This window comes from Gekko japonicus, unplaced genomic scaffold (assembly GCF_001447785.1).
Source record: "Gekko japonicus isolate JY-2015 unplaced genomic scaffold, Gekko_japonicus_V1.1 scaffold245, whole genome shotgun sequence".
Lineage (NCBI taxonomy): Eukaryota > Metazoa > Chordata > Lepidosauria > Squamata > Gekkonidae > Gekko > Gekko japonicus.
This window is the reverse complement of record NW_015167537.1, coordinates 930451-957242: the sequence shown is the minus strand read 5'-3', so window position 1 is coordinate 957242 and position 26792 is coordinate 930451.

The following is a 26792-nucleotide window of genomic DNA, read 5'->3' as shown; positions in this document are numbered from 1 at the left end:
CTGCTGATTTCAGCAGCAACTGCCACACATGTCCACAGTTCTTGGATCCTATGTTCATTAAATCAATAAATACAAAGAGTGGTTGCTCAGGAATTTTCTAGAACACTGTAACGTAAATCACAGACCTTTCATCTGGCACATCACATTTTAATCACAGACCCTTTGAAAATATTTATTTTAGCAAAAAATCCACTTACGTATTTCCTTGTCCACAGCAGCAAATTGCTTGCTTCTGTATGTTGACAGCTATGGCAACATTGTTAAAAATATAAAGAAGCATTTATTTACCCACCCAGCCTTTCTTCCCATTCAAATGACTGACTCTTTAATATCAGGCATGACAATTTTCAGAGAATGTAATCAAAAGTATGGAGGCTCTCTCTCTATTTGATAATCCCTTTGTTGTGGGCAAAAACAGCTCTGAATGAACACAGTATAAAATTAAGCCTTATTTTAATTATCTTGCTGCTGTTTCCAGAGCTTAATTCATTTTTTGGAATGCATTTCTCCACTGGGTTGCAGACTGGATCTATTTTTGCCTATTTCAGCATTTCATCCTTTTCTCCTTTCCCTTAGTTCCTAGGACAATGAAACCCTTTTTACCGCCCTAATTGTTATGCCAAAGATGGAGATATGAGATTTGAAAGACAAGCTATAACAAAAATTGGGGGAGTGCAGCTGTACATACTAATGAAGGGACAGAAATCTGCATGTGCTGAAAGATAATCCCTTCTAGCCTGTAAATGAACTGATTTTAAATATTTAATTATCTTGTTAAGTAAATTCAGATTATGGAACTCCAATCGTAGTCATTACAGGTCTTCAGCCTGTTTTAGGCGGTGTACAAACTGACTGCTAATAATCGGCCATAGTCAAATAAGTTTAGAAAAAATTGGTTTACACATGTGTGTGTATGTGTGTGTGTGTGTGTTAAATGCTGTTAAGTCACGTCTAATTTATGGCAACCCTATGAATTAATGAGCTCCAACATGTCCTTTCGTTTGCAGCCTTGCTCAGATCTTGCAAACTGAAGGCCGTAGCTTCCTTTATGGAGTACATCCATCTCATGTTTTCCTCTTTTCCTGCTTGCTTCCAACTTTTCCCGAGCATTGTTGTCTTTTCCAGTGAGCCCTGTCTTCTCATAATGTGATCAAACTATGTTAGCCTCAGTATGGTCATTTTACATTTGATCTAGGGCCACTTATTTGTCCTTTTGGTGGTCTGTGGTATTCATAAAACTCTCCTCTAACACCACATTCAAATGAAACAATTTTTTAAAAATTATTAAACAGTTAAGAATACTATTACAAAAATAACGTAAGATAGACTGTATAAAACCATAGAAAACAGTGCTAAACATGTCTATATGTAGCTAATACTTTAAAATACATGCAATAGATCTACGTCCATAACTAAGGATTAAATAGTAGATCTACTAGAGAAGGTAGTTATGTGAAGGTCAGTATGCGAAAAATAGGTAATTACTGGAAACCAGGTTGAGACATAAGTGGTGATGTAGGAAGCACCATCTGGCTTTGAATAGTTCTCAGATATTTGTCTAGGATACAAGACTAACTTTTTCTAGCCATTTTGGAATAGTTGGTGGCATTGTATTTTTCCATTTGCAGGCAATTACAGCTCTTTCTGCTGCACAAAGCTTAGTTCAAGGATCTCAAAGATATGGCCCGTGGGCCAGAAATGGCCTAACCAGGTCTCTAATCCGGCCCGTAAGTAGACTGCCACCACCACCCACCTCCCACCCTTCTACCCCCTACCCCACGCTGGTAAAGATTTACTGCTGCCTGTTGTGGTTGATCAGCAGCTCCATGAAACTGGCTTTTTCAGGGACTGAGATCAACTGTTTCCCTCTGTTGTCGGCAGCAAAGAAGCTCAGTAAGATCGGCAGCTCCACGTGACTAGCTTTTCCGGTGGCTGCGATTAGCTGTTTCCTCTCCCTCTGTTGTTGCTGCGCAAAGTACCTCATGTGTTTGTTCACAAAGAGTCCAAGGACCTCAGGGTGTTCTGCAACTTGTTTTGGGCTATCCTTTGCAATTCGAAGCTCCCTGCTGTATTTTGTTTACGAAAGCTGTGAGAGGCACAATTGCCTGCTGCTGCAGTCTCACTTGCAGTCTCAATTACAAACCAACTATGGCGGTAATCCAATCAAATCCTGAGATAGGGGTAGTAACCAGTGGGGAATCTAGCCAGGAGATGGTCTAAGTTCGGCCAGAAGATGTTCCAAGGCACACCCCTCAATAGTTGCCCCTAATCAAATGCCTGGCGGAAGAGCTCAATTTTACAGGCCCTGTGGGACAGTGAGAGGTCCCTCAGGGTCCTAATGTTCTCTGGGAGCTCATTCCACCAGTGTGGGGCTGCCACCGAGAAAGCCCTGGTTCTGGTCAACCAGTGTTGCGACCCTGACATCAGTGCTCTCAGTGCACTCTGGGGCTCGTATGTGGAGAGGCCACCATACTTTGCCACCTAGATATGGTCAGCATATTTAGGTGGCAAAGTTGACAATGTAGATGTTAGAATGTTGTGAATTTGGGCTAGAATGCCCTTAGGAAGGTCAGTTAGAGTAGACACGAATTGTTCAAACTCTGTAAGCTTTCTATTTAGTCCTCTATGGATATGCTGGTGTTGTGACAAATGCTGCAACTGAAGATATTCAAACCAGGGCAAGTGCCTTTTGATCTCTATCTCTAATTCCTGCTTATCTAAGGGCCTCTTATTTTTATATATGTCCATTAGTCTGACCACGCTATTAATTCTCCATTTTAGAAAGCCATTTGGATGTTTGGCAGGTGGGAACCAGGCTTGTCCAGTGAATGGCATAACTGGAGACATATCTGGAGCTAATTTTGCCCTGAACTTGTCCCATTGCTTGAGTGAGCTTAATAAAAATTTCAAATGAAACAACTTTCTAATTATGTCATACTCAAGCATATATGATCTGCAAAGTCATCAACAATATCTAAAAATTTAAATTATTTGTTCAGGTTAATTCAAATTTGTTAGAAAAGGCATGGGCACAAACCAGTTGATGAAGAAGAAGAAGAAGAAGAAGAAGAAGAGATTGGATTTATAACCCGCCCTTCACTTGGAGTCTCAGAGCGGCTTACAAACTCCTTTCCCTTCCCCTCCCCACAACAGACACCCTGTGAGATGGGTGGGGCTGAGAGAACTCTCACACAAACTGCTCTTTCAGGAACAGCTGTGCCAGAGCTTGTGACTGACCCAAGGTCACATCAGCAGGTACAAGTGGAGGAGTGGGGAATCAAACCCGGTTCTCCCAGATTAGAGTCCGCGCACTTCACCACTACACCAAACTGGCTGCCTTGGAGCTAAAGTTCATCACAAATTTTGGGCAGTTCATGGTTCGCAAAGCAATGTTTGTGATTTTCATGAATTTTGATGCAGTTCATGGAGGTTCGTGAAGAGCAGTAAGCAGGGGTTTAAACCCCTACTTTCTGCTCTTCATAAAAAACAGCTATTTGGTTTAAATGGTTTAAACCTGTTCGGTTTAAATGGGCCCCTGCCATTTAAAAGCAGTGGGGAGCAGAAAGCAGGGATTTAAACTTTAAATAGCTCAAGAATATATATGGGTTTGTGGTTCAGTTCATGGTTGTATGGGTTTGTGGTTCAGTTCATAGTTCAGCCAGAAACCATGAACTGAACCGCAAAAATGTGGTTCATGCCCATCCCTAGTTAGAAACTTACAGTAGTCATTACAAAAACAGCATGACATATTTCTGTTTTTAGCTGTAGGGTTGGAGAAAAATGTTTCTTTAATTTAAACTATTTGATCATATTGATTGAAAACTTATTTTTAGAGTGAAACTGGATGTATACAATGCTGGATAAACAGTTATTATAATCTTATCTTTGCTTAGAGACAAGAGTGGTATTCTGAAGCTTAGTTTGGATGTCAATCTGACATGCTTTTGTATAAGCAACATTACAACTGAGGCAGAAATTTATGGATCTCTGTCATAGCCTGGTATATGAACTGGCAAAAAAGAAATGTGCCTTTAGACATCTGAAGACTTTCCTATTCATCAAAAATACCAAACTCACAACCAGATATATCCTTAGGTTTGCAGGTGATAGTTCGGGTGGTGGGGTTAGAAATTAAGTATTAACTTGAATAGTGCAACCAGGGCCAAGTCAGTTCCCAAGTGGCTGCTTCAGACACCTAACTGGATGAGGCAGAGAGCGCATACTTGTAATTGCCTCCCAGACCAGGACCAAGGTGGGCTGCAAAGCCCCTCTGAGAGCTGGAAGGGGCAGAACTTGAAGAGGTGTGCCCCCCCACACACACACACATTCATACTTCCCAGTTCCAAGATGGGTTGCTGACTGTGTCTGCAGCTTGTCTTGGAGCCCAGGGAGACATCACAGATGTGCCCTCTCCACTTGTGCCACTGCCACCCAGCTCCAAGGCAGCCTATACCTGAGCTGGGTGGCAGAGGCACAAGTGTTTGAGGCACCCTCTTCCCATGCCATGCACTGCTACTTTGGGAGGCAAAATGCCCTGACTTATCCCTAGTGGTGGTGGAAAGTGCCATCGAGACACAGCTGACTTATGGCAACCCCATAGGGTTTTCAAGGCAAGAGACATGCAGAGGTGGTTTGCCATTGCCTGACTCTGCATCCCCACCCTGGTATTCCTTGAAGGTCTCCCATCCAAATACTAGCCACGACCAACCCTGCTTAGCTTCCAATACCTGATGACACTGGGCAAGCCTGGGCTATCCAGGTCAGGGTGAATTATCCCTAGGTGAAACACAGTTGAACCAGTCAGCAAAGTGCCACTTTCAAGCAAACACAATCTGAAACAAAGATTTGCTCATTTTCTATCTAGCAGACTAGCAGCGTTGCATTTGATGCACTGGAATGTAACAGTTAAACCACACTCAATAAATGTTTTCCCTAATCATATATTCCAGTTCAGTATTGGTTGTATTGGAACACAGAATTAGAAAAGGGTTGTTGTTAAAATGTTGTTTACTAAATATGTCAAAATAAACATGCTTAATTCAGGGCACCAGAAAATGTTCCTGTTCAGGGGTGCCAAAAAAGGGGCCCGGGTCAGGCCCCCGGGGGGCTTCTATCAGGCCCACAGTAAAAATGGCTGTCTTCTGCTTCTTCCAGTTCTGCTGCTGCTGTGTCATCATAGGTTTGCAGTTTACAGATACACACCTGAACAGCATACTCAAGATTGCAACAGCGAAAACATTTTGATGCAGTAATTCAGAGCACTGTTAAATAAACAAAATATTGCAAGAGTGCTAATGTTTTAAGCATGTTAAGTTAAAAAAAACCCTTTGTGTTTGTGTCCTTTATAAAGTTTATATCTCCACTACTTGGCATTACATTTTATGACACACATGGCCTGACCCAACAAGGTCTCATTTATGTCAGATCTGGCAATCATGAGTTCGACACCCCTGCTCCAGTTCATGTCTTTACAGAAAACACACGTCCATGTGTACACTAGAGCAGTGAAAACAGCCTGCCCGAAAGGCTTACTGTTTCTGTTAGCTAGAAAGAGAGAAATGGAAGAATGAGGTCAGGGAATCCTATGAGAGCTAGTGAGTGTGGTGTAGTAGTTACAGTGCCAAACTAGGACCCCAGAGACTAGGGTCTGAATCCTCATTCTGCCACAGAAGCTCACTGGGTTACCTGGGGTCAGTCTTTCTCTCAGCCTAAGCTGCCTCACAGGACTGCTGTTGTGAAGAGAATGGTATTATTAGTTGCTTTGTGTCCCAACTGGGGAGAAAAGAGGGTTTTAATTATCTATACAGATAAATCTGAAACAATCAAAAGACATCCCTTTAATCCGGTGACTGAAAATACCAAGGAGAATGCCCATAACACATCACATTTAATGTGGCTTTAAAGTCATGCTTTGAGATCAGAGCTGGATTTTCAAATTTTGACAGATCTGGAAATCTTCCAATATTTCATTTCTGCTCTAATTGCTTGAATGCATTTCTACATTTCCTTGTAAATTATCTCTATTTTGCCCCATTTTACAGATGACAAATAAACACCCTCATCAAAAGAGAGATCATTACACGCAACCACGAAGGGCCTGCTCTTTTGCGTGACTGCAAGACACCATTAAACTGGTGTCTTAGTAATGCACATCAATTATACAAGGTACAAAGTGTTACAATGGAATTAAAAGGCAACTACTTTTGTGTTTTCCTGCAGTGACCTCTGTCTGAAATTCCACTAACATCTGGTTATTTACAATTCAATCTGCTTGAAATCCTTTTGTTGGCTGCTGAAGCGATCTCTCAGCATCACAGAATCAATTAAGGACACCATAAATAAGAACATCACAGAGCAGAGGGGAGGAATGTTGCATTATTTGTTGGACTTGTCCAGCAGCATTCGATTTGTTCAAAGTAAACATTAACAACACTAGTGCCTAATTGTGTTCAGCTGTCTGGAAACAATTCCCTACAATTGCCAAAAGCCACTTAAATCTTTTTGAGTTTGCTTTGCAATAAAAAACAAGCATGGAAAAAGTGGGGGCTGCTTTATCCAGAGTATTTTTCCCCCTTCTCTCTCTGGTAGTATGAAGCATATAACAGGCAATTGTCGGTATGTTCACAGGAAGAGTTGCTATGCACACCCAGGGTTCATTTCCTGCTGGAGCGCACAGGAGCGGAGCTCCAGCAGTAAGGAACCCAGGGGGCAGGCACATGCAACAAGCCCTGCCCCCTGCTCCCAGCAGCCCTCAGTCGGGCCACAAGGAGCAAGAAGCAGCCAGGTATGTTGCAGAGGCCCCCCCTGGCCCACCTTCAGGTACAAGCTCTCCCTCCTCTGTGAGGGCAGATCTGTGCGTTCCCCCCCCAATAGCTAGCAATCCAAAACAGTCCAGTGGAGCCTGAGCGGTGGGTATTGCCTTCTGGCACACTTCCGGTGATATCAGGGGGGTGGCATATGCAAATAAATTATGCTAATGAGCTCCTGCACCTCTTTTTCTATTAAATGACCCCTGTGCACTCCTAAATCTGCACACCTGAGCTCCAGCAAGCCCCCTTCCCCATGTAGGTCAACGTGTACTTTCAAATACACTGAGGCAGCCTGGTAATATGTTAAAGTAACCTCAAAGGACTTCATGAGGCAGATATCAGGCCATTCTTTGACAGACAAAGGCTGCAGTCCTAAGGAGTAAATTTACTTCCTGGAGTAAATTTCATTGAATAAGATAGGACTTACTATTGAAAAGGCCTGCATAAGCTTGTCCTCTTAGGAGACTCAGACCAATCCATTGAAGTCAGTGGTTTTAGAAGGGTGCAAATGTGTTTAGGACTATTCCAAGGGCAGAAGGAGGGTGTTGTCCCAAAAAAGGAAGGGTAATAGAAGAGGCAAAATTAATTAATTTAATGTTCATTCTAGCAGCTCGAGGCAATGATAATTACGGAAATAATTTGTTCTCATATAGATAAAGTGTTTCTGATGAAAATGTGGTCTTGTGCAGATGTTGTGGCCTTACACTTATCTGTGGGTGGCTGACCAACTTTGAACAGAAAAATCCATTGAATTCTATTTGTTGAAATGCAAATGCATCATCTACTGAGGCAACTAAAAGTTTATTGAATCTGTTCTGTTCCTGTCCCTTTTGCCCTCATTAGGGGATATTTTGGCAGCCAACAGAAATACAATCAAGACTCTGGATTTCAGTAAGCTAGAGAGAGACTGAGAAAAATAATTCAAACCTAAAAAACACCTTTACATGCTCAATAATTTGCCTCTATTTCTATTTCATAGTTATACCCTATACATTCAAAATTATTATTGTACCCATCATTTTATACACATTTTATGAACTGTATTGCAGTTCATAAAATGCCAAGGAGAAGTGGGGGCAATTTCACCACACATTTGCTGTTTTGTGAGCTATGGGAAATAGTGGAAAAAATCTAACCAAGGCTGCAGTGAGCTGTTATCATTGCAGGCTATTATAAGTATTCAAACATTGTCATGAATTGTAATAAAAAAACAGGATTTTGTCACCAGGAGAACTGGACAAAATCCTGAAAACTAAGATTCTTTGCATTGTGTGTGTGTGTGTGGTGGTGGTGGTATCAATTGAAAAATTTGGATCTTTGTGACAAACTGGATTATTGTACCAAAGAATTAAATTAATCACTGATGACAAGAGGTATATCAGGACAAGGTAGTAAGCCAGAAAAAGTGACTTGTTCAACTAGTTTGTGATATCAAATGCATCATTCAGTCTGTAGCACATGAATGTTGCTGGTACAAGATAGAAAACAGAGGACGGCTATTTGGACATTTCTCTTTCACTTGATTATCAAACATGGAAAAGACAAAATTCCCTCAGCTATAAATCCATTTCATTTGTATCCCTGTGAAAGTAGCCTATGTCCTTAATAGACGAGCCTACACACTTTCATCTACAACCATGAGGTCCAGAAAGGTTTGGTGTTTTTTTTTTTAATGAAACATAACTTCAGGTTGTAACACAGACCTTATCATTTTTGTCAGAATCTGGAACTACTAATTAGAGTGATGATCTACAATGTGGCACCTGTGGGTGCTATGGTGTTGGCCAATGTATTTCCTAGAGCCTACTAGTTTCTACCCTCAGCCTTCCACAAACCAAAGAATCAGTCCTGGCTTTCCTCTGCATCATTAGAGAAGGAAGTGCTTTACAAGACCCCAGGAAGCATCATTACCTTTGGATCTATACCAAATATTCATTCAGAAACTGCCCAAAAGTTTGTAATTGCCCCCTATGGCAGCCATTTTATGGCACTGCCCACTACTCAGAAGTGCTCAGAGGCCCAAGAAGGTTGAGGACCTCTGCCTTAGAACTATTTTTTTAAGCACAACCCTATAGATACAAAACAGAAAAATAGGCAACTTGCACAGTGTTGGTACAATTCTGTCCTTGTGCTATGCATTTTACCAAAGAATTGGGCTTCGTCTTTTGTATATTCAGCTTTCCCACCATCGTTCCTGTTAAATTGTTACATCCATGTGCTGTGTCCAAATCAAACATTAATTAAAAATATAAATTCACTTACATACAGATTAAATCAATATGCTTGAGGTTTCACACCATGAATCTGAATCCAACTTATATATTATGGTATAAGTATATATTTAAAATTATTCTTAATTAATGCTACTTTCACAAACTTCCATTCTTCCCATGTATTCTTCAGCAAGTTAACTCTGAGAATGAAAATGTCATTCAAAGATAGTGAGCAGAGATTTGATAATCCTGAAACAAGGAACACATAGCCAAAGATCCCTAATAGTTTTACTAATTTTAGTAAGCAGAGTGGTTAAGTGACCACACCAAACTAGTCAAATGCAGAGCAGGTCTCAGATCATCTAATTCCCAGTCAAAAATGCTAATATGACATACCAGGCCATATTGCCCTCCCAGCTTTGTCCTTTGTTTCCTGATCTCTTGTCTATAGGTCAACAGACACTGAGAGTGCTGCTCAGACAATATGTCCAGTTTTGGTGATAAAAGAGAGGAAGCAACTTGTGTGTGTGTGTGTATATATTACAAGGACACTTATGACTCTGGGGTATAGCTCTTGATCTGCAGAGCCAACTGCAGCTGGAAGAACAGGTTTCGAAGGTTAAAAAAAGAAAAAATGGGGATGGGCCAGACGACTGTTGGCAACATTTGAGTTTACAGTAACAGTTCTTGCTTAAACATGTTTATATATAAAATATAACATTTGCAGTCAAGAAATGCATTTATCACTGTGTGTATCACATAGACCAGGTATACACACTAAGGAGCTGGGAGAGGTATCCCTGTGATATATAAAAGCAACAGTAAATATGCATTGGCTGTTGCATAATATATGCAGCAATCTTCAATGTATCTGAAAATGATATAGATTTACAGGGGAGCAAAAACTTAAATCTGCTACTGCTGCACAAAAATGTATATTGTTAGTCATATAAACAAAGTGCCAGTGTGTCTAAATCCTGAACCAGTTTACTTTGTATACTGTGAGGAGGATTCCAAAAGTTTATGATGCTCGGGAAAAGAAGACCATCAACAGTCACATTATGTAATTCAGGTCACAGTTAGAATCCTAAATGGATTTCTTCCAAACCTTGCTTCTAAAAATTCCTGAATTATGCTTGCTCCAAAAATCTTAAGCATAGTGTTTTCATTAAATATTGGGCATTAAATTTTTAATACATATTATACACAGCTTTTTGGAGCAGGTAAGTCTAGAAAGTTGGAGGGACAATGGGGTTGGGAACAAAAATGTCAAGTGATCTACATTGGGGACCTGATGGCAACTGGGTTTTATTATCTGTTCTCTGAAGGTCTTATTTACCAAGGATTCGTGTATTATTGTCAGAACATAAGAACAGCCATGTTGGGTTAGACCATCTAGTCTAGAATCTGGTTTCCAGTCCAGTTCCATGCCATTAAGAAGCCCACAAGCAGGATCCACAGACAACAGCTATCACCTGCTGACTGCGCCCCTGCGTCTCACAACCACAGACATTCTGCCTGATTCCACAAGTCCCACTCAGGTATCATGGCTAATAACCAGTGATAGACCTATCCATACATTTTTAATCCATCTAAGTTTGTGCTGTTGTCACAACTTTTGGCAGTGAATTCCACTAGTCCCATAGTATGCAGAAGTGCTTCCGTTTGTCTGCTAATCAGTTCTGTATTGTGACTGAAACTCTAGTATTATGGGAGAGAGGCAAGCTTCCCTATGCACTTTCCCTATACCATGTATAGGTTTGAAGATCCCCATCATGTCTCTTTTTTTCTACATTAAAAGATCAGATTTTATTTTCAAGCTCTTTAAGAACTCATGGTATATACTGCCTGGATCTGGTGGTTAGTTCAATTTGTCAATTATTTCTAGAATTTCATCTTCAGACATGTGTTTTTTACTCTTATATTATCCTGAAAAATTTAGTCATGAGACAGGTACCTGCCCAGTGTCTTCTACATTGAAGAAAGATGCAAAGAATGCATTCAATTCATCCAGTCTTGTGTTCCCCTGCAGTAATAAACTTATACCTTGTAACTGTCCAATAGCTTCCTTTGATGGTTTTCTGCATCTGATGGATTTAAAGTTCTTGTTGCTTCCTCAAAGGTTCTTGTTGCTTCTAGCAATGAGTTCCTCAAATCCCGTTTTTCTTTTCTTTACTTTACTTCCTTGTTTCCTTTACCGCTTTCTTTTGCTAAAGTTTGGCTTCCCTGTCTCCATGTACTGACTATACTAGCCTCTCCTTGCTAATGTGTCAACGAATCCTAGTCAGCATTAAACATTCTAGATGAGGATCTATTGTGGAGCACCAAACATTCCAAAGAGATCTGAGCCTCCTTACTGTATTGTGGCCAGTTCTGGAGGCCTTTTTATAGGAAGGACATAGAAACTTTAAAATGGGTACAGAGGAAAGCCATGAGGATGATTGGAGGTTTAGAGACTAGGCCTTACAAAGAAAAGCTGTGGGAATCGGAAATGTTAAGCATAGAGAAGAGAAGACTGAGGGGGGATAATATTACTCTTTTTAAGTATTTGATAGGCTGTAGGGTTCTATTTCAGTTGGTAGTGGAAGATAGGACTTGTAATAATGGGTTTAAATGATGGGTGGGGAGACATTAATACAAGGGTTCTCCCTCCTTGGAGGTATTTAGGCAGAGCCTGGATGATTATTTGTCAAGGAGGCTTTAGGTCATCTTACATGATGCAGGTGGTTGGACTGGATGGTCTTAAGGCTCCTTCCAACTTTTAATTCTATAATTCTATGATACTCTTCCTCTCAATTTCCTTTTAACCAATCCCCTCATGCCTGGCAAACATAACACAGCAATGCTACTTTGTTGTTCAGTCTCACAGTCGAGTCTGACTCTTCACAACTCCATGTACCACCTCACTCCATGCCCTCCTGTCTTCCGTTGTGCTCTGGAGTTCGCTTAATTTCATGTTCATTGCATCGATAACACTGTCAAACCATCTCATCCTTTGCTGTCCCCTTCTTCTTTGACCGTCAATCTTTCCGAGCAGCAGGGTCTTCTCCAGTGAGTGCTCCCTTCTCATTTGGTAGCCAAAGTATTTGAGCTTCAGCTTCAGTATCTGGCCTTCCAGGGAACAGTCAGGGTTGATTTCTTTTAGGATTGACTGATATGATCTCCTTGTAGTCCAAGGGACTCTCAAGAGTCTTCTCCAGCACCCTAATTCAAAAGAATCTATTCTTCAGCGCTCGGCCTTCCTTATGGTCCAGCTCTCACAGCCATACAGTACTACTGGGAATACCATTGTTGTTGATGTTTTTCCCAGCAATCTTAATTCTGGTTTATGATTCATCCAGGCCAGCATTTCGCATGATGTACTCTGCATATAAATTAAATAAGCAAGGTGATAATATACATCCTTGTCGTACTCCTTTTCCTATGCTAAACCAATCAGTTGTTCCATATCCGGTCCTAACTGTCGCTTCTTGACCTTATACAGGTTTCTCAAGAGACATGTGAGATTGTCTGGTACTCTTCAAGGACTTGCCATACTTAGTGCCCACATATAGTAAAGGTAAAGGTTTCCCTTGCTCAAAAGCCAGTCGAATCCGACTCTAGGATTGCGGTGCTCATCTCCATTTCCAAGCCAAAGAGCCAGTGCTGTCCAAAGACATTTCCATGGTCATGTGGCTGGCATGACTAAACGCCAAGGCACACAGAACGCTGTTACCTTTCCACTGAAGCAGTACCTATTTATCTACTTGCAATTTCTTGCTTTCAAACTGCTAGGTTGGCAGGAACTGGAACCAGAGACGGGAGCTCACTCTCTCATGCAGCACTCAGGTCTCAAACTGCTGAACTACCGCCCTTCCAGCCTGCAGTTCAGCGTCTTAACCACTTGAGCCACTGCAGCTCCAGTGCCCACATATACATGAGCACTAAGTATGTTGAATTTGATACCCCTGTGGACATTGTCTTAAATGGTTCAAATTTATTTCCTACACCAGCTCCCAACTAATTTACAATACAGGGACAATACTGTTGGTGAGGGTTCTTCAACTAGAGGAAAACAGTTTGCAAAGAGATTATGGTTATGGGGTTGCCCCCCTCCCGCCCCAACATAATGTTACTCAGTTTGGCTTCCAAGGACTCTCGACTCAATGCCATCATCTAAAATTAGTTTACAGTAATTTTAATCTAACCATTACCTTCTTTTTCCTGTGCTCTCAGTCTTTTAAGAGACTTATGTGTTCTCTTCAGAGTTACAGAAAGATTCAGCTTTTATATTTTTTCCAGAAGACCCATGGTGTAATCTAATACCAGCTCCACCCAGCACCATTTTATTTATTTAAATCTGCCTGATATTGTACACAAGAGCAGGCACAATGCTTTGAATTCATGGACTAAATAAAACATCTTGGTTTCCCTGTCTTTTAACTCCCCCTTTCCCCCCCCTCCAACATCCAGTTTGATGTAGAGTTCTGAAGAATTTATATGCGGTCTGTTTTGTATTATTTCATTTAGTCATAATAGAAGGTTTTTGTTTATTTAAAACATGTATTAACCACCTTTCTCCTTTGCAGAACTCAAGGCAGCTTACAATATAAATAAAATATTATAAAAACATAATAAAAATAACAATATTAAAACCCGTAAAAGTCACAGTTTTAAACCCCAGTTAGGGCTCCCAATAATAAAAGTTACAATAAAAATACAGCCCTAAATCAAACTGTCTTCAACTGCCTCCTGAAGAGTGGCAATGAGGGGGCCAGGCTCACCTCCATAGGTTGTTCCACAATTGTGGGACTCCCACTGAAGAGTCCCCCTGTGTCAAGCAGCACTCCCAAGTTGCTAACCTGGCTTTTCAAAGGGAGTATAACGCCGTTCAAGACAGGGGAGATCTCGAGTCCTGTTCTGTCTTCCTACTAACACAGAGAACTTCTATCTTGTCAGGATTCAGTTTCAGCTTCTTCACCCTCATCCAGCCCATTACTGACTCCAAGCACCAGTTCAGAACATCAACAGCATCCTCAAAATAATGGGGGGGGGGAGATAGACATCAGAACCCATACCTCCTGCATATTGATGACATCACAGCCCATGTCTCCCAGTGACCTCACCCGACTGGTCAATAGCAGGATACTGTGGTCAATAGTATCAAAGGCTGCTAAGAGATCCAGCAGAACTAGCAGGGTCACATTGCCCTTGTCTAGTTCTTGATAGACATCATCATCCAAAGCCACCAAAACAGTCTCTGTTCCAAACTCTGGCCTGAAACCAGATGGAAATGGATCCAGAAAATTCATCTCATCCAGGAATCCCTGGAAGTGAGAAGCAACAACCTGCTCTAGCACCTTGCCCAAAAATGGAAGCTTGAAGAATGGCCAGAAATCTTCTAACATAGTAGGGCTCAGGGAAAGCTTTTTAAAGCAGATCTAATCACTGCCTCCTTGAGCATGGGTGATTACTCCCATTCTCAAAGAAGCATTTACCACTCTCCTTACCCACTCAGCCAGTCCCCTCTGGCAGCTTTTATCAGCCAGGAAAGGCAAGGTTCAGATCCCCAGTCTGCCATGAAAGTTTGCTAGGTGACCTGAAGCCATTCACACACTTTCAGCCTAACACACATCACAGGGTTGTTGTGAGGATAAAAAGCGGGATATAAGATAAGTAAATAAAGGGTCAAGAACCCAGGAGGTAGGTCTCACCTATCCAAGGATCTTGTCCACATCCTCAGACTGATAAATTAGATAAGCAGATGCCAAAGGTACATCATCTGCACATGCACCTGTGCTAGCATCCAACCCAGCATGAATCTAAATAATTTCATCTGTAAAGTGGCAAATTGACCACAGCAGGCTGTCGTGTGGTCCAAATCCTTGGGGCTATGATGTAAAACTTCCCAAACCCCACAAAACGGCTCAGCTGGATGACTATGTGCAGATGCAATGGTGGTGGAGAAATATTACCTTTTTGTTGTCATCACTACCACAGAATAGATTGTGGGCTCTATGCCATGCTTGATCATTTCAGAGGCACTCTAGCCATCATCCCTCCTGTTTTATTGCCATCAGCTTCCCAGTGAATCAGGGACACTGCTTGATTCTGCGGGGGGGGGGGGAGTGTATAGGGGTAATTCTGTCAACAGCCAGACCATTTCCCTATTCCAGAGAATGGTGACAGCCTCAAAAGAATAGTCAGCAACCAAGGTGGGAAAATTCCCAAGTGCTGACAGGAACCTGTCAGGATCCACTATCATGTGGATTTTGTTTTTGACACTGAAGACTGTTTTCATTATCTTGGTGCCCTTAATGTAGAGGCTTGTGCTATCAAAAAAAATGGATCTGTTTCAACCCAGATATAAGTTCTGTCCTCTGTCTTTATTAAAAATAAAGTCCTGTATTGTTTCATCTGCCTGCCCTGCTGCTTGTGTCTTTGATTCTGTGAACCAAGCTTGTCTACCTGTCTATAAATGGGTCTCAAGTAAAATAAATGGGCTTAGCAAACCAACGTACGAAGCCAAATTAAATGTGATACTTGAAGTAGAACAGTAGATGGCATAATTACACTGTGATGTTGAAGGAAGCTTCTGCACTGTTTGCTCTTCAGTAGTTCTCCAAGCATCTTTCCAGCCTAATCACCCATTATCACCAACAGACCCTCCCTATTCTTACCCGATGCAAGAAAATACAAGAAGTACAAAACAGAAGAAGAAAAATACAAATAAAAATTAGGTGAATAACAAATGGGTTTACTGAACTTATAAAAGTATATATCATTGTTAGTTTTGTATGTAGACTTGATGCTGTTTTTCATTTCTCAATATCCAAACGGGCACCACTTCCATAATGTCATTTTTGTCACTCATCTGTCCCTATTGTTTTGGGTCCCCATCCCCCCTTTTCCACATGTGTTTTGTTCCCTCTGGGACTACTAGAGAGAGCAAAACACACTGGGGGGGAGGGGGAATCCTGAAGCAATGGGGACAAACAAGTGACAAAAATGACGGTGCAGAAGTGGCACAGTGACATAGAGTCCACTTTTAAAAAGTTAGAACTCCTAGACTGAATCTTCTTTCATACGCATTAATGATTTTTGTGCTGCTGGCATTGACCATGGAAAGCTGCAATTTCATGGCCAGTGAAAGTATGTTTGGGTTCCGCATGTTCACACATTCTGTGTCCTATAATATTTGCACTGTGGCTAGCATGGTGTGTTGGACTAGTGCCTGGGAGACCCATGGTCACATCCCCACTCTACTGTGGAAGCTCTACCATGGTTACCTTGGGCCAGTGACTCTCCCTCACAGAGTTGTTGTGAGGACAAGATAGAGGAGGAGAGAACAATGCTGTAAGTTGCTTTGGGTCCACGTTGGGAATAAAAACAGTTTAGATAGAGAGGACAACATCATCACATACCTTTTTGTGTATTGAAGAGACAGGAGACGATGGTCAAACGAAAGAAGGTTTATTCAAAGCATTGCTCAGCTCCGGACTGGACAGCTCTGCAAAGAGCGGCACTCAAACTTATACGATTTCACCAGTGAACGATATACAATGTAACTATGTACAGCAGGTCTGATTGCATCTAAGCAGCATTCTGCAATTGGTTACCTTAGGTGGCTTTAGGACCAGTGGAGGGTCTTTATTAGGCAGCCAATAGAAAAGGGAGAACTAGGATACCAGAGGCAAATTCAACAACATAAACCAGCATAACATTAACCCAATACACAACACTCCTCCCCTCTTAGTTTAAACATGAAAATCTACAGTATAATCATTAAGGTTTAGGGTGTACACCTCGCCCAGCCAGAACTGGGGGTGTCCATAGTCATAGTGACCCAAGGGCTCCTTAGCTTTATCAAAGTTCCGCATAGTTCCAAATTCCAAGCGACAAGATGCTTGCTCTACCTGTGGGCTAGATGCCACAGCGTTCTGAGCAGGCGACAGTTCAAAGCAGCAGGCAGGCATATCAGATGAAGGTGGGGGGGAGAAATGGGCTGACCGACCTGATTGAGAACTGCTTTTCTTGTAGTTCCTTCACTATGAGTGGCAGGCATGATGAGTGAGGGGGGAGAGCTGGGCTCGGCGGACCTGAGTGGGGACTGCTCTTCTGGTTGCTGGCTAGGCGCCACAGCACCCCTAGCAGGTGACAGCTCTTTGTGACAATCAGGAGAAGGAGAGAAAACGGACTCAGCAGACCTGATTGAAAACGTTTCAAGTGACATTGACAAGGAAGGAGGAACAGACTCGACAGACTTAATTGGGGACGACTCAGGAGAAAGAGACGAGGAAGAAGGGATAGATTCGGTGGACCTGATTGGGAACGACTCAGGCGACAGCTCACGTGAGGGGCAGTCATGACAGATGAGGGAGGGAGGACTGGGCTCGACCAACCTGATGGGAAACTGCCCTTCGCGAGACTTCTCCTCCTGGGCAGAAGGTGGCGACTGCAGACCTATGGAGGGATGCCTCTCCCGAGTGCCGATGGTCCGCTTGGGCGGAAGATCGCCCTGACAGGGATGTGAAACTGGGGAGCATTGCAATAACTTACCCTGAGCGCCGACGTTGCGTGGGGATGGAAGATCTCTTGGACAGAGGACTGGAACTAGCGTGCGTTGCAAACGCTGGCGTTCCCTGAGGCATTCTGCTGGGCTCTCCTCCGTGTCTGAGTGATGCGAAGAGCGCAGATGGAGCAGGAAATCAGTTAGGGTTCCTAGGAGCTTGTCTAGTTCTTCAATGAGGCGAGGCTGAATAGCGACAGCTGCTTGCCAGGGTGTTAGACATCTGGGTTGGATGACCGGATTCAAGGGCGGGGCGACAGGTGAAATGTTGCAGCTATCAAACCTTGTGCTGCAGACCTGTTGGCGTTCTCTCCCAAAAACTGGAACTCTGGAGCGGCAACCCATTTAAGACCAATGAGGCTCATGCGGCGACCTTCCACAACGAGGCGGCCAGAAAAGTTCTTGTACCTGACCTGCACAGGCGCGATGCTGATGACTGGAATGCGCTGTCTCTGGAAATCGAAGAGTTGCACACTGCACTTCTGAAGATGGCGTGCAGGGAAGTGGGGACAGACCTGTTGAAATGTGCTCCACGAGATGATTGACAGTGCAGACCCGGAATCGACCTCCATCTGGCAGGCATGACCTTCGATGACGACTGTGGTCTTGATTGGGGAATCCTGGTGGACATACAGGCGATTGGTGTAGTCTTCCCAAGAGGACGAGTGGCGAGACGAGTGGTGAGACTTTCTGGAACCTCTTGTCAAATGACGGACTTCTTCTGGCGCGGAAGAGCCTTGTGATGAGCGGCAGACTTTCGCTATATTGCCGGTCTTCCCGCAGGAATGACAGATGGCATCACAGAATTGACAGTCCCCTCGAGCATGCACACCAACGCAACCAGCGCAGGCATCCCTTCGCAGGCTTCTTTGAGAATGGCGTGGCAAATGGTGCAGCTTCTAATTGGCTCTCATTCTGTAGACTCCATCATCAGATGATTCTGATTGGTTGTCTGATGAGTCAGTGGTGTAGCCATAGTGGACTGCATCAGTACGGCATGACATGTGACTCTGTGCGTTTGATTTCAACTCACGGAGGGAAAGGTTGGCGGCCTCTACTCTAAGCGCTTCTTCGAATGCAGTTTTGTATGTGAGTTCCAGTTTCACTAGTAGCGCTCGCCTGATGCTGTCATCTCTGAGGCCGCAGAGTAAGCGATCTAGCAGGACGGAATCTATGTTCAGAAACTTGCAGTCACAAGCGATCTTTTGTAGGGCGGTAAGGTAGTCGGTGACGAACTCACCCTCTTGTTGGTTTCGCTGGTGGAAGGCACAACAATGAATGGCAGCAGACGTCTTCAGCTTGAAGTACTCTTTAAGCTTCATCTTGATTTTGTCAAGTGGCGTTGCCAGCAGCTTGCACGGAGCGACTAAGTTCTGAGCAATGTCAAATACCTCCTGACTGCAGGTACTCAAGAGAGTGGTGCGGCAGACAACGTCTTCTGCAGTACCGTTTGCTACAAGGTAGCATTCAAAACGGTTGAGGTACGATTCCCAGTTCCCAACCTTGAAGTCGAAGGCCCTGAACTAGTTTGGAAATTTAAAAGCTTGTTGCACTGTACTTCCATTTAATTAGCTGGCGGGCCCCCCCAAGGCCCCCTCCCAAAGAATTCCCTAGCTACGGGGCTGGTTGCCATGCCTGTAGTGATTCAGCTCTCGGTGCCCTAGTGATTCAGCTTGGGCAGGCAGAGTGCACATTCCCATTTGGTTAGTTCTAGTATCCCATCCTCATCACCAGTTTTGTGTATTGAAGAGCCAGGGACGATGGTCAAATGAAAGAAGGTTTATTCAAAGCATTGCTCAGCTTCGGACTGGACTGGCCAGCTCTGCAAAGAGCGGCACTCAAACTTATACGATTTCACCAGTGAACGATATACAATGTAACTATGTACAGCAGGTATGATTGGACCTAAGCAGCGTTCTGCAATTGGTTACCTTAGGTGGCTTTAGGACCAATGGAGGGTCTTTATTAGGCAGCCAATAGAAAAGGGAGAACTAGGATACCAGAGGCAAATTCAACAACATAAACCAGCATAACATTAACCCAATACACAACACACCTTACTACATTGTTCAGTTCCAAAATGCATCTTACCCAAATAGCAACCGTGGCGGAGCCCCCGCGAGGCCTGGTGGCGGGAGACCATGCGAGGCCAGAGCGGGCGTCTCTCAGGGCAGGCGCTTGGTGGTGGAAAGTTTTACTGTTGGAGGCAGCAGCAGCAGGAGTGCCTGGGGCCCCAGGCAGCAGCAAGGCTTTTTCTGTCCCCCAGCGGCGGAGCCCGTGCAAGGCCAGAGTAGGTGCCTCTTACGGGAGGCACTTGGCAGTGGAAAGTTTTGCCGTTGAATGCAGCAGCAGCAGGAGGAGTTCCTGGGGCCCCGGCAGCAGCAAAGCCGCTTCTGTCCCCCGGCGGTGAGCCCGTGCAAGGCCAGAGTGCTTGGCAGTGGAAAGTTTTGCCGTTGGAGGCAGCAGCAGCAGGAGTGCCTGGGGGCCCGGCAGCAGCAAGGCTGCTTCTGTCCCCTGGCGGCGGAGACCATGCGAGGCCAGAGTGGGCGGCTCTCAGGGCAGGGGCTCAGCGGTGGAATGTTTTGCCATTGGAGGCAGGAGGAAGAGGAGTGCCTGGGGGCCCGGCAGCAGCAAGGCTGCTCCTGTCCCAGCAAAACCCCCCCCCCATGCTCCGTCTTCTCTTCCTTCAGTAGAGCACCATGGCTCTGCACCCCCCCCAGTCACCCAGTAATAATAAAGGGATTGAAGTATAAAAATTCAGTGATAACACAAATACTGCAAATGTGCATTCATATATTCATAAATAGTCTTCAATCTTATCAGCATACAAAAATACAATCTTGTCTCAAATATAACAATAATTTATGTTGTTACAGAGGATGATGGACAAAACTCTCCAGAATATCTTCTGTTTCGTGAGACTTCCTCTACATCAATCAACCTATTAAATACATTCCACAGTTATTGTTTCATCAAGGAATAAACCAAGCCACCAATACCAAAATTCAACCACCAGTTTTTACATACGATAAGTTGTCTTCCTCAGTTCATAGACATTCCATACAGATTCAATAGTATTCTATAACAAAGTTTCACAGTTCTAACAATACATACTTTACAATAAATCGTTTACAATAATTACTGTAGTTGTGTCTTATTAACCAATGTATAAAAAGCATATGGTATTTCAATCTTACCACAGAAGGGAATTGTTCCTTCTCCTTACTCTTCAAAGCATAATACAACGGGCTGATCTGCCTTAACAGGAATGTTTTCCTATGTGCTTTTAAACCTCTCCCTTAAAGGTCTAGGCTCCCATAGATTTTTTATTAGTGTATACCAAAGGAAACTTACCACTATATCATTACATCACATTCAATTACCTACTTTAATCATAGTATTTCCTATTTTAACACAGTTCCCTATTTCAATACATTGCCTGGTCTATCCACAATTAGAGAATCTCCCCCAAGCTACTCTTACATATGTTAAAACATGAGAATCACCCGATATTACCTCTTACAAGAAGCATGTCAAATCCAATGCAGTATTCAAACCAGCTGGTGCGCAGGTGTTAAGCCTATGAATCCAATACACCTCTCTCTGCAATAGGAGTTTATGCGTGTCAATAATCTGATACGGTTTGGGGCAGACTATCTCCAGTGTGACACATTTAAAATCTTCAAACTTATGGTTCTGTTCTATACAGTGTGGTGCGAGGGGGGCATCTAAGCACCTATGCTTCAGGTGAGACCTGTACTCCAATACACGTGTTTTTAACGCTCATGTGGACATGCCCACATACTTAATTCCGCAATCACATTGGAGAAGATAGACCACCCCTTTCGTAGAACAGGTTGAAAAATGTACAAGGTAAATTTTTGCACTTCCCAGAAGTGGGGTTGAAAAAGGACCTCGTACATTTTTCAACCTGTTCTACGAAAGGGGTAGATTCAATTATTCACCAGTTTAGATTCCCATGTGTGCATGTGTATGCACGTGTGGATCTTGGTTCTTTCTTTGAGTTACATCTGCTGTTCTGATGAGAAACCACCCAGTTTGGAGAGATTTTACTCAACTGCTTCAAAAACCAGATCTAGAGCTGAATCAGCTGATCCAAGATCAAAGACAAGATACCAACTGACAGTCAGGCAAACTGGTAGATTAAGTGGTAGACCCAGTACAATAATGCACCAAATTGGCAAAGTCAAGTTTAGTTATCACCCAGACTAGGCCCCAAAAGATGTATAGTTCCATGAAGGTTGAAGATAAGCAATGTGATGTTAGGAACTGGAGTGATTTTGCAGAGTGGAAAGGATGGCCCATTCTGCATCTAGCATTTGCTCAACTGTTTTACCAAACCCACACTGGAACAGAAATTCCCCTATCCATTACATGCTACTTTCATTTTCTTTGATTGTTGGATTTTATTGAACCCTCCACACTGCATGCCAGTTTCACTTCCTTTGATCTCACGGTTTTATGGTACCGTCTGCATAGAATTATGGCAGTTTTATGGCCATTCAGGCTACAGCGTTGGTATGTGGTTCTGAGCCACATCTTTTTCTGTTCCTGTGTGAGGTTGGTAAAACAACAGAGTGAATGCCCATTAACAGCTTTGAGTAGTTGACTAAAAGGAACTCCAGCAAGGCAGAACAGAAGGAATCTTGTTCAAAAGCTAGGTGACCTTCACAAATGGTAAATAAGAAAATAGTAGATAACTAGTCAATCAAATAGCCATATAGCTATATAGCCAGTAGCACTGTACCTGGGAGAGAAAATGCACCATGCTTACTGACATCCTTTGCCCATGTAATGAGGAAGTAAACCAAAAGCAAATAGAATGTTTGAGTATCACACCTTTTGCAAATAGTACATATCACAGGATTTAAACAGACATCTAATAAACAAAAAAAATAACAAAACTAATCTATTTCTTGGTAAAGGGAAGTTTCAAAATCCAGGATGTAGACATATAGCTAATAAAATACTTTGAGGAAAAATTATTACATTATAATGACAATTGAAATCAAGGCCATTCAGAAGATAGTTGTTTGCTGCCCTTTTAAAAATATAAACTAGTAGAATCAATACTTCTGAAAGTATGATTTTAAATGTGGAAGCAGACAAGAAAAGATAAACAGCATATTTATTAAGTCAAATGAGAAAATTGTTTTAAAATAATAAACGATTATTAAAATGTAACCAATAAGGTAAGATCTGGAGAGGCGGATTTTGAGAGGCATGATTTGCATCATGCTGTATATGTCAAAAACATTCAGATCTGTTTATATTTTTCCTGTGCTTTGCTTCTTTATCTTGAATTCTGTAACTTTTGAAAAATAACAAATTGTTACAAACAAAGCTGCATAATTATTTCTATTTAATGACTGGAAAAGGTATGCAATTTAATTTTTTAACTTTATTTTGCTTGTTTATGTATCAGACAAAGTAAATGGTATGTTAATATGTTTAAAGAGATTTAATCCTACTTTACCAGATTTGAAATATTGGCTTGGATCCCACCTAAAATTTCTGTGAATGAAAGGATTTTGTCCATGGACGTGTGTCTGTTTGCTCAATATTAGTTAGTGTGATTTAGACCATAGGTGCATGTATTCTCTGATAAAAAGAACTACTCATCTTTCCTTGGATCCATACAAACTGTAGAATTTACTGAGGTGTTTAACAACAGGTTAAAATAACTTTTATAAATTTGGGAGACCAAGGGGGTAAGGACATGGGTGATGAAAGTGTGACATCACTTCCAGGGAAAACCCAGCAGTGGCAACAGTCCTCTCTAGGAATCACCAAAAATTATGTGGTCTCCCATAGCATTTCCAGCAATTTCTAGAGAAATGTGGGTTTTCTCCAGAAGTGATGTCATGCCATTGGCCCACTGGCCTTTTTTCATTTTTCTTGCATTACCACTAGCAACCCTAAGTATAATGCCATACAGACAACCCTCCAAAGCAGCCATTTTCCCAAGGGGAACTGATATCTGTACTCTGAAGATCTCTATATATAATAATTCTGTTTTGGTCATGGACTCTCCTGAACATTCTACACGCTCCCAAATCAGGTGGCTCCCTAATCTGTCATTCAGAAGCTGTCCTTGTGTTGCCTGAGTCTCACCTCCAATATTCTAAACAGTTTGCTGTTCCTCTCCCCCCAGTAGCCAGTCGGAACACAGAGGTCATTTGCATATACGGCCTGATTGGCCTTTGCCTCTAACATTCTAAACAGTTTGTTGTTGCTGTGAGTCATTGAATGTGTCCTGAGGTAAAATACATATCCCAATTTTCCCTTAAATGGTCACTGGAGTTGCCAAAATACATATCCCAATCTTCCCTTAAATGGTCACTGGAGTTGCCAATCTCCCTGTGGGGCCTGGAGATCTCCCAGAAATCACCATGTTCCCCAGCCACAGCACATCATTTCCCCTATGGAAAATTTCCCAGCTATCACAATGTCTGCTTTGTGCAGCGGACTCTATGGCATTATACCCTGCTGAAGTCCCTCCGCACCCCAAACCCTGCCCTCCCCAATCTCTACCCCTCAAATCTACAGGTCTGGCCCTTCCCTTAGTATTGCCAGCCCCCAGGTAGCACCTGGAGATCTCCAAGATCAGTTCTCCTGGAAAAAATGGCTGCTTTGGGCAATGGACTCTATGGAATTATACCCTGCTGAGGTCCCTACATACCCCAAACCCTGTCCTTCCCAGCCTCTACCCCTCAAATCTACAGTTCTGGCCCTCCCCTTAGTATTGCCAGCCTCCAGGCAGCACCTGGAGACCTCCAAGGTCAGTTCTCCTGGAGAAAATGGCTGCTTTGGGCAATGGACTCTATGTAATTATACCCTGCTGAGGTCCCTCTGCACCCAAAACCCTGCCCTCCCCAGGCTCTACCCCTCAAATCTACAGGTATTTCCCAACCCAGAGTTGGCAACCCTGAAACTGGCTATGGAACTACTTTCCAGACCCTTGGAACCCAGAAGACATGGCATAGGAGGAGGTGCTTTTCTACCTTAGCTGCCACTGCATAACCCCAAATCAACATAAGTCAGGGGTGGAGGGAACCATACCTGTTACCATGAGGCTGTCCTCCCATACTACCCACTTGGGGCAGCAAAATGACTTGAGACAGCCCTGCCTTATAGCTAAACAGAAGAAAATAAACATGGCTTGCCTCCCTCTATTTTCCCCTTCCCTCTGCCGCCCCACCAGCCATAGCCGGGACACTCACCTGGAGCTTCCTTCTAGAGCTCGTTGTATTTCTTCCCACAATGGGCCTTACTCCTAGTCAGTTATAATTCAAGGAGATCTCTAAACCACACCTGAAAGTTGACAACCCTAAGTGCTTTCTTGGTCAGCAGCTCCCCTGCTCCTAGGCTTCTTCCACCTTCTGGGGAATTCTCAGATGAAAATTCAACTGATTTCAGCTCTGCCATAGTCAGTCATGATCAGCTCTCTTTCTCTGAAGACCTCTCAGTCTCAACCTGAACTCTCTGCTTTCTCGGCTAGACCTAATTATACCCAGCAGAAGAACATTAAATGCAATTTTTTAAAAATTGGTTCCTTTCTAATTCTGCCAGAGGACCAATACCATTACTATATTCCCCTCCCCTTTTGTCTAATTGGTTAACTCTACAATCCTTGGATATCTACTCAGCACAGGCTGCCATATGCCCTCTGGGGATGGGGGAATTCCCTGTCCCCAGCAAGCACTTCCCTGTCACCACCAGGGGGATGGATTGCAGCAAACAGAGAGGAACACCAGCAGTGTGCCGACACACCGAAGGCCCTCTCAGTGCACCTGGAAGTGACATTAGCACATCACTGGGTGATAGAGGAGATGCTCTGGCGTTTGGGCAAAACTCTACACCACCACCAGTAAGTCCCCCCATCAGTTACCTGGCCTTCCTTTGTTGGTTGCCTGGCCTTCCCTGGCAACCCTAACTCCGTGTCTATTTCAATGTACATATATAGGCCTTAAAATTCAATTACAAACATTTCTACTTACAAATATATACACTGGCTTGTTAAGGATTCTTCACAACACGTGACTTCCCCACATCCTTTCTCCTTCTGCAGCCCAAAATACTGTTCCTGGGATACAGCAGACCTACAGGACTCACTTGGAAGATGAGGCAGAGGTCTGCTGCACGAGAGGGGAAATCAGCAACTCGCATCCCCTTGGCCACGCAGACATGTTAGGCAGGATCCAACCCAATGTAAATACTAACAATAGCTTTTCCACCTTGTAAACAGCTCTACTGGACAGATTTTTTTTGTCATATTACATTAAGATAAGCCCAAATTTTAAAAACCCATCAGATTTAAGAAGTTTGCCTGTGAATTGTATATCATTTCATCAGTTCTACATGTGAATAAGAATTTGGCTAGTTTCAAATACTATGGGGTGCTAAGCAGGGCTATTTTGGGGCAGGAACGCACAGGAATGGAGTTCCGGCTGGCTCCCAAGTTGGCAATGCCCAACAGGAACTCATTAGCATAATAGGCCACACCCAACAGCAGAAACTCATTAGGATTGGCTACATTAGGGGTGTGTGGCCTAACATGCAAAGGAGTTCCTGCTACAAAAAGGCCCTGGGTTTTGACAACAAAGAAGATAAACAGAATAACAAGCAAAAGGTGAGTGTGGCTGGATAACCACAATTCGGGTAACATGGGAGTGCAGCCTAATGTGCTAATGAGCTGTGCTGTCAGGGCTGTGGCCTAATATGCTAATGAGTTTCTGCTGTTGGGTGTGGCCTGTTATGCTAATGAGTTCCTGCTGGGCTTTTTCTACAAAAAGAGCCCTGGTGCTAAGCATTAGAGCAAGACAACAAGGCACATTTCTTGTTGAAAATAATTTCACTGTCCAGCTTATCTCCTACAGTCTCTCTCAAAAGCACTTCCCTTTCTTTTTTTCTCTGGGCGGTTTTACAATTTTAGTAGTGCTAGTCACATGTTACAGTCCCTAACTACGGCCACATTCTCAGAGGGGTTGGGTCAGCCTACCAGCACCCAGGTGGTGACGGTTCTTTCTTCCGGCCTCCGGCATCTTCGGCTTCAGATGTCTCTCGGTCCTTCAGTCCAGCGGGACGTTTCTTTTGTGGTGCTTCCGGCAGTGGCTGCTTTTCGACGCGCGAATCCGCTCTCCTTGGCCCCGGCTATGTCCAGTAGGCTCTGCCGCGCCGGGAGAGGACGTCTTCCCGTGC